Source organism: Crocuta crocuta, unplaced genomic scaffold (assembly GCF_008692635.1).
Source record: "Crocuta crocuta isolate KB4526 unplaced genomic scaffold, BGI_CrCroc_1.0 scaffold330, whole genome shotgun sequence".
In the NCBI taxonomy this organism is placed as follows: Eukaryota; Metazoa; Chordata; class Mammalia; order Carnivora; family Hyaenidae; genus Crocuta; species Crocuta crocuta.
The window spans coordinates 2,399,388-2,407,627 of NW_027530521.1; the positions used below are offsets into that span (position 1 = coordinate 2,399,388).

An 8,240-nucleotide genomic window follows, 5' to 3' on the forward strand; every position below is an offset into this window, starting at 1 on the left:
CAGCCGGTACACACTACACAGAGGTGGTCCTTAATGGTGCCCAGAGAAGTCTGCCAAGGGCAACGGACTTAGGCCTCTTATAGGGATCAGATCTAGGAGTGAGGGAGGCAGGACATCTGTGTGATCCTATAGACAGGAAAGATGGGGTTCAGAGATCCAGTGACTCGCCCAAAGCCACTGAGCTTTCAGGCTAGACCTGCCCAGGTCACTTCCAGCCTGACCTGCGGCGGGGTCTAATGTGGTGGGGGGAGAGGGTGTGTGCACAGGCCCCAAAAACCCAGAGCGCAAAAGATCAGGTAAGACAAAACCAGGTAAGACAAAATCAGGTAGGTGACATTGTTGAGACACTCTCCCGAACTCCCATCTTTTCTTCCTTGTGGTGACCCTTGGAGACCTGAAGGTGGCCCCAGCGCCCCACGTGAGCCCTCCTACCTCTTGGCCTCAAGATCTAGAACTCAGTTTTTCAAGCCCCTCGACGTCCTCCCTCTCAGTCACCCCCTTCTGGGAGGCAACCGATGACTTTTTGTAAGGCTCTGCCTAGAGGATGACATTCAGTGGTGGTGAGCAGTTCTTTTTAAGACACCTGCGTTGCTCCAGACTCAGGGCTTCGGCTCCTCAGCACCTCGTTCCCCCCACAACCGTTCTGACGGCTGGGACGCATCATCGTTTTCCATTTCGAAGATGAGGAAACCGAAACACAAAGCGATGAAGTGACTTGCCTGACGTCCCACAGCCACAGCCAGGAAATGGCAGAGCTGGGATTTGAACCCAGGCACTTGTTGAGAAGCAGACGCTCAGTGGCAGGGGCTACAGCCCTGCATTTCTCTGTAGGGGGCTGCCTCTTGCTGCACCCCCCCCCCCGCAGCCAAGTTGGGCAGATGTCCTGGGCGCACCTGCTGGCCTCCTTGTGCTGGAGATGCCATGGAGGGGAGCACGCGAGGCAGTGACAGCAGAGCAGGGAGACCGGGCTGGGTGGGGGCCTGGACAGTAGCCCTCAGCTGGAGGGCAGGCCTACAGCGCCCGACCTTGTTCAGAGACCCGTGGGGAGCTGGGCTGTGATGCCGGCTGCTACTCCGCAGCCCTGGCTCTGCCGGCCTCCTCACTCTGAGGCCACTGTGGCTGTTGCACATGGTGGAACCCAGCCTTGAACTTCTCCCAGCTGGGCCGCCACAGCCACATGCTGTCTGGCAGAGTTTGAGGTGAGGAGACAGGCCAGGGCCGCGGCCATTTGACTTTGGAATTAAATGCACCGAAGCAATGGACATAATGGCTTGGGACTCGACAACTCTGGCACTCATGCCATTTGTTTTAATTTTTGAGTAAGCGACTCCCATGGGTCAAGAAAAGGGTTTATTGTGAAAGGTCTTCCTCCAGCTGTGTGTCCAGCAGTGTGACTCCCCTTCCCGGGGGCAGCCGTGGTTTCTGTGTGTCCCCAGAGATGATCTAAACACACACAAACAGATATGCATAGAGAGCATATTAAAACATGTTTGCGTACTATCTGGAAAATGTTTTGCCCACTGCTCTTTTTCATTTAATAGTATATTTTGGCAATCTATATTGGTATACAAAGAGCTTCCTTAGTCTTTAATCATGGTGGGTAATATACCATTCTATGGATGTACTGCCATTTAAAAAAATGAGATATAACTTACATACAGCAAACCGCACAAATCTTAATCGGACAGTGCAAAGAGCGTTTGCATATGTCTACACCCACGTGATTGCAACCCAGAGTAACTTCCATTGTCCTGAAAGTCCCCTTGTGCCCCTTCTCAGTCAATGCCCCCACCAAGAAGTTCCCATTATTCTGACTTCTAACTTCTCAACTCACCTCAGTTTCCTTATCTTTAAAATGGGCACAAAGTTGGAACGGACTCACTTGCCTGGCACATAGTAATTTCCCAACAAAGGATGGATGTCAGGCTTATTTAAATCCCTAGTCGGTACTCTTTCTCTCATCTCTGTCGGGGCTCACCAGTGACCTTCAGATTCTCTCTTTCTCTCTCTCTCTGTCACACACACACACACACACACTCACTCACTCACTCACTCACTCACTCACTCACACTCCGTCTAGCCACAGAGATAGACCAAGAGGGTCATTGTGCAAAGCCCAGGCTATGTGAATGGCTCCATTGTTCCAGGGCTGAGTTCCCAGAGCCAGCCGGTACGGCATTGACCAGGGATGGGCTGTCCCGTGGGAGGTGCCCCTGGGCCCCTGACCAAGGGCTGACTACACCTGGCAGGACACCCATTTCCCCGCCTTCCCCAAAGTGGGGAGGGAAAGAGCCTCCGTCTGACCTAGGGCTGGTCAGGGGATGCCTAGAGCATGCGTCGGTTCTCTACTTGGCCTCCCGGCTCTGGAATGCCAGGGCCTGGGGCACCTGCCCGTGTACATTCTGAGCTGGCACCTTGGCTCCCGCTGGGGGTAGATGAGGCTGAGGGTAGATGAGGAATGGGGACAAGGTGAGAAAAGGGAAGCGGACGTTGAATGCTTACTTATCGCTTCTCCTTTCCTGGTGTGCGTGAATGTGGGCACCCTGAGGGTCTGAGGGCTGCACTGGCCCTCGGGGAACCACCTAGAAGCAGGTCTCCCCTGCCAGGTGGCTCACACCCCAAGAACTGGTCCAGGAGGCAGGACTCGTGGGTGCCTTTGAGCCGGACTTCCTAGTGCAGGAAGTTCCGTGTGCTGGCGTGACGGCGAGTCTGCACCTCCCTGCTGGGCTGTTCCCAGTTTCCTCAGGGGTGACAGTCTTGGCATCTATCTCCTGCCCTTATGCCCTTTAGTGCCCACCTGCAAGATCCAGTGCAGGGCCCACTCTCTCTCTCTCTGCTTATCACCATCGGCCAGCAGGGAATGTGCCAGAAGGCTTCCTACTTCCTCGGCGCCAGCCAGGGCTGGGGAAGGGGTTGCCGTGGGGGCCAACGTGAAAGGAGCGCCCACGAGGAAGAGGGGACGGGGGCTTCAGGAAGAGGGCGGATGAGGGATATGAGAATAGAAGGCAGGACAGGGAGGGGCTGGCCTGGAGGCAAGTGAGGNCCGCACTGGAGTCCCTGGGTATGTTCTAGGCAGCCCACGTCCCTAGAGTCTGGGCCAGGTTCCCGGCGGCCTCCCTAAGTCCCAGCACATCCCATCAGTTGCTCCCTGGGCCCAGACACCTGCCTCCACGGAGCTTGGGCCCCGACCTGTGCCTTGCCCGGCCTCAGCTGGGCCATGTGCCCTGTGTGAACTGTCCAGTCCAGGGGCCGAGGCTTCTGCAGGGAAGAGCAGGGGAGCGAGCCCAGCCCCGCCAGGATCCTGTCTTCTCTGCGCCAGCCTCCCTTGCCATGGAAACAGCCCAAGAGAGGCCTGGGGGTTACCCAGGATGGGGGTTTTAATTGCAGCCCGTGATCCTGTTCCACCCGCGGGGGCTACCCTCCCCGCCCCCCACCTTCCCAGCCCCAGGGCCCTGAGATATTCCCCGAACCCTAGATCAGACACAGGGTCTGCAGCCCTCCTTAGGCCCTGTTTGCGTTTGGTCAGTCTGTCTGTCTGCTCGTAGCTCTGTGGCTGAGTGTCTTGGGTGGGGTACTGTTGGGTGGGGAGCCTGAGGAGGAAGTTTCCAGACGAACACGGGCCCCGTGGCCATGTCTCTGCTCCCCCAGCAGGCAGGCTCTGGGAAGCACCGGGGCAAGTGTGGGATCCCGAGAGCACCACCCGATTCTCCCCAGCCTGGGCCACACTCAGCCAGGGTTGTGTGCGGCAGCGGCCAGCAGAGTGGCTTGGGGGACGTCCACGTCTATGCTGGACCTCTTCCTCAGAGGGCAGCCGGGGCAGGCTCCTCCCTCAGCAGGAAATGGACATCTGGCCTTCTCTGACCTCTCCTTCCTCCAGGAAACTTTGGGGGACTTGGATGAGACTGGCCTTGACCAGACCCGGACTGGACGGCGTGAAGCCGGAGGAAGGACGATGGAGCCTGGGGGGACCGGCTGAGGGCCAGCGACACAGAACACTCCTGCCTCCCGCCCACCAGGCCCAGAAGGGCCAGGGCCCTGGGCTGGCCAGGGTGGTCTGGGCGGCAGGTGTGCTGTGGCTTGGCCACTTCCCAGAAGCAAATCACCGCGTTTCCCCGTCGCCTCCCCTCCGGCCAAGATTTGTTGACATCCTCTGATTTACTTGGGGCATTTTGTTCTGTAACCGGAGAAGGAGAGGGACTGTCTGCTGGGAGTGTTTTCCAGAAGGGAAGGAGGCATGAAGGAACGGTGCCCTCCTCCCCGGCCCCTCGGTCTGCATTCAAGGCCAGAGGTTAGACAGTGCAGCCACCAGTGGGACAGCCTCTTGGTCGGGTGATCCTGGGGCCTAAGCAGATATGCTTCAGGGCCTTGGGGACCGACAGCCCCTGTGTGGGGGAAGACGCTGCTTCTCCCCACCCTCTGACAGCCATGGGTACATCCCTCGGCCTGCATTAGCTTCCCCACGAGGCAGTGGGTGAAGGGGTTCCTTCAAGCAGTCTCATGGCCTCGGACAGGCTCTAGAACAAGAAGAGACACACAGGACAGATGGCCAGTGGTGACCGCAGCAGACAGGCTGGTCCGGGAGTGACACAACATCCTTTTGAGGGATTCACAGAAACCCTGGGGCGGGGGCAGTGGGGTGACTTTTCAAGGGGCTTCGGCCAAGGAAGCCAAAAAGGCAAGAACAGGAACTTTGAATATTTGCCAAAATGAGCTTGTCTTTTGAATCCAGGAGCTGGCTGGCAAGCCAAAGCCCAGCAACCTCCGGGCTCAGTGACCCATGGGGAGCTTATGAGGAAGAAGCGGATCCTATATATCTGAGGGACCAATCATCTGACCCGAGGTAAGGTCCTCAAATATTTGTGTTATTTCAACCACAAAGAAGTTCAGGTCCCATGATCTATCCAGAAGAGGAATTCATCCAGAACAGGGCAAAAGTAGGGGAGAAGAGGTCTTCTTCGGGCAAAGTAAGGGGACCCAACGGAAGGCTCAATTCACTTCACTGTGTGGCCTTGGGTGAGTCACTCACATTTTCCGAGTCTCAGTTTGCTCATCTATGAAGTGGGGGAGTTGGTGAGCTTCCCTCTTAGGGTTCCCCCACCTCTCTCTTGAATGGGCTTCCTCCGCAGGAGGCCTTCCTCATCATCTGTAGGGAAACTGAGGCTGCATAGGGAAACCGAGGCTGGGCCCGTCTACCTCTGCCCACATATCCTGGTCAGAACTTTCTCTACAGGTGCCATGGGCTCCGAGGCCTGCAGTCCGGGGAAGAGCCAGGAGCCATCTTCTCTGAGCTGGCTGCCTTGTCAGCGTCACCGGTGAGACAGGGGAAATTGAGGACCCCAGCGGCACATCTTAAATCCAAGCCCGAGCCATCAATCTCCCAGAATAGACTGAAATCACAAGGTGGGTGGCCCAGCCTGCCACTGGATGGACAGGCAAGAGATATTAAAAAACGGAATTCTTGAGCCCCCAATTCCCTTAACCAATTTTCAAATACCCCAGAGGCCTGCACGCCGAGGAGAGAAAAGGGCATGTTTCGTATCAGAGTCCTCCAGGAGGGTCTGGGGGCCCTATTTCAGGAAACCCCTCTGTCTGGGCCGCTTGGCCCCTTCCTTTTCCCTGAGCGCACCCCCACCAGCCAGACTCACGGCTCGGCAGAGCCGTTAGTGTACTCAGCTAGAGCGCTCGCTCCAGTGCTGGCCGCATTGCTCGCTAGCGCTGCAGACCTGGGCGAGCTGCCTAAACTCTTGGGGCCTCAGTTTCCTCATTGGGAAACCATTCCTCATGGGAACACCCCCTTCATCTCAGCCATGTTTTGTGGATGAGACAACACAATCCATGGAAAACAAATAGCAGAGTGCCTGGAGCTAAGACCTCCAACTTTAGCCATTCATATTAACCTTCCTGTCGTGTCACACATTAGCTCAATGTGGCTGCTGCTGCTTCTCACAGGCTCTCCCGGTCTTTTGGCTTCTTACACCCTATCCATCCCTCCAGCCTCAGTCTGACTGCCACCTCCTCCAGGAAGCCCTCCCTGAACAACTCTCCAAGGCTTCATCCTCCTCTGACTTTCCTGGCTACGTATTTTGTACTTCATCTCATTTGAGGCAATGGCTCTTTCCCACTTCACCGTGTAGGACCCAAATTCCCTGAGCAAAGGCCTCTACTTCTGTTTTCTCCCTCTGCTTTTCCCCTTACTGCACTCGCCACACTATAGGGCACATAGTAGGTGCTCATGAAAACAGTCATGCTTGTTATCAACCGGGAGCTTTCAGGGAATTGGAAACAGAATCCTGGTGTTCCCAACACCAAGACCTGTGTCTATTTTTAGAGTTTAAATATTCTTCAAAAAAAGAAATCCAAATTCCACTCCATCTTTACATTACAACCACACCAATCTTTTCATGTCAGCCAGATGTACGTTTCCCTCCTTTCTACCCGAAATACACCAGAATTTGAAAAATGAGGCGCTGGATCTGAGAGTGTGAGATAGAGAAGGTGTTCTCTAAACCCTGACTATTCTTGTCAGGCCGAAGTCTTGGGGAAGGATTAACTCTGGGTGAAAGGGAACGTTCTGATGGCTCAGCGCAGGACTGTTAGAGGTTGGTTTTCTACAGAGGGACAAATGGGATTCTGAAACACGAAGTCCTTGCTTCTAGAAGGTCAGCACTCTTGTTAGGCATCCAAGAGCACTGCCACTCCGTGGGGGGCAGGCTGGGAAACAGATCTGGTCACCTTGAAATCAGGACGGAGGGGTGGCGCTGTCCTGGCTGCCTTGGGCGGAGGGCAGGCAGGGCAGAGGCAGGGAGGGAAAGCCCACTAGAGGCGACCCTGGACCACTCTGGGTCACACCTTGCCTTGATGGGGATCCGCTGCCAGGTTCGAGGTGGGGCAGGGGAGTTCACAATGAAGGATTTGCAGTTGTGACCAAGGTAAATGGCCGTTTGGTCTGACGGGGCCTTGGGGGCAGAGGCCTTCCTACCATCTGGTTCTAGGTGGAGAGAGTTTCTTGACGGTGTGAGTCCTGATATGCCAGAGGAGCACAGGACCCACATTATCGCCATGGCTACCCTGAACACCAACCAGCCAATAACAGTAACAACAGGGTGCAATTATTAAGCACTTACCGTGTGCCAGACACTGTGCTGAGTGCATTTACATGCAATTTGCCATCTGGTGTTCCACAGCAGCTCCGGGAAGTGGGGACTGGTATCTCCATGAAGACAGGCACAAAGCCTTTCTCAGGGCGCCTGAAGTTTGCAAGTCCCCCATGGCTCTCCGGCTGGTCCGAGAGTGATGGAGAGGCTACAGCCGCAGACCAGAGGCTCAGATATGGTTGCAAGGGAGGCCACTGTTTTTCCTGGCCGGAAAGATGACTGTTTGGTCAGAGTTGAAGAGACGCAGGAGTTCGGGCACCACAACCACCTAACCCTCTGCAGATAAGGAAGCAGGCCTCCTAGGTGGCCGGGCCCTGGCACCGTCAGGCCGGGTGGCAGCCGGGCAGGGCATCTCTGCCGTCCTCTTCCGCCCTGGGTCCGCTGATCACGTGGTGCTCTGACTGCTTACCCTGCTTCTCCATTCCACTCCGAGAGGCCAGGGGTCCGTTTGTCTTGTCACCAGTGAGTCCCTGGTGCCCACGTAGGCCTGGCTTGCGGGAGATGCTCAGTCAATATCTGCGCGGAGAACAAGGACCGAGGGGCTTGGCCTGCGGCCCTGGCCCTGAGGGCAGATCTCCCCTCCCGCTGGGCGGCAGTGGCGGCACGTTTCCACCTAGGGGTGCCAGTGGGAAGTGGGTGGGACTGCGTCCCCAGCAAATCCACCTAGGGGCGCCCCCCGCCCAAGAGGCACAACTGGAGCAGGGCAAATTATTCATTTCCACATCTGAGAAGCAAAGATGGGGGGGGGGTTGATGGGCTAAGGGTGTTGGGGGTATTGGCGCCTAAAGGTGGTTGGCTTCCGTTCTGGGGTCTGGAGTCCCTCCTTTGCGCTGGCTGGGGAAGCGGTAGAGGACATGTGGGCTCGGGGCCAGGCGGCTCCAGCGGACTTAATGGGGGGGGACACTCGGTGAGCACCCTCAGTGGGAGGGCTGGAAGGGTATAGGAAGAGGTGCCAGTGGGCAGCCTGCGCCCTCGCCCGCCCGCCGACCCTCTCAACCTCGGAGCGTGGGTGTGGCTCCCTCCGGGGAAGTGGGTGGGGGTTGGCACCGGAGCCGGCCGGCGGAGGGGGCGTCCGGGGCGCTGGGG

General features: G+C 56.9%; 1 long non-coding RNA gene across 1 annotated transcript in view; it reads right to left on the minus strand.

Moving 5' to 3' along the window:
* Window positions 1–1,307: 1,307 nt before the first annotated feature.
* Window positions 1,308–8,240, minus strand: part of LOC144234227 (uncharacterized) — a 7,959-nt gene continuing 1,026 nt past the window's right edge. Inside the window, exons 3-4 of the long non-coding RNA XR_013335891.1 lie at window positions 7,125–7,670; window positions 1,308–1,443 (exon numbers count right to left, since the gene is read on the minus strand). This is a non-coding gene — a long non-coding RNA (uncharacterized LOC144234227). The remainder of the gene's footprint in view (window positions 1,444–7,124; window positions 7,671–8,240) is intronic.